We start from the raw sequence: 749 nt of genomic DNA, 5'->3' as shown, positions 1-749 counted from the left end.
TGTCTCTATTATATTATGACAGACCAGCTAGATCTACTGTCTCTATATATTATGACAGACCAGCTAGATCTACTGTCTCTATTAATATGACAGACCAGCTAGATCTACTGTCTCTATTATATTATGACAGACCAGCTAGATCTACTGTCTCTATTATATTATGACAGACCAGCTAGATCTACTGTCTCTATTATATTATGACAGACCAGCTAGATCTACTGTCTCTATTATATTATGACAGACCAGCTAGATCTACTGTCTCTATTATATTATGACAGACCAGCTAGATCTACTGTCTCTATTATATTATGACAGACCAGCTAGATCTACTGTCTATATATTATGACAGACCAGCTAGATCTACTGTCTCTATTATATTATGACAGACCAGCTAGATCTACTGTCTCTATTATATTATGACAGACCAGCTAGATCTACTGTCTCTATTATATTATGACAGACCAGCTAGATCTACTGTCTCTATTATATTATGACAGACCAGCTAGATCTACTGTCTCTATTATATTATGACAGACCAGCTAGATCTACTGTCTCTATTATATTATGACAGACCAGCTAGATCTACTGTCTCTATTATATTATGACAGACCAGCTAGATCTACTGTCTCTATTATATTATGACAGACCAGCTAGATCTACTGTCTCTATTTATTATGACAGACCAGCTAGATCTACTGTCTCTATTATATTATGACAGACCAGCTAGATCTACTGTCTCTATTATATTA

This window comes from Oncorhynchus kisutch, unplaced genomic scaffold (assembly GCF_002021735.2).
Source record: "Oncorhynchus kisutch isolate 150728-3 unplaced genomic scaffold, Okis_V2 Okis01b-Okis20b_hom, whole genome shotgun sequence".
NCBI lineage: Eukaryota > Metazoa > Chordata > Actinopteri > Salmoniformes > Salmonidae > Oncorhynchus > Oncorhynchus kisutch.
Note: the sequence above shows the minus strand (reverse complement) of the source record.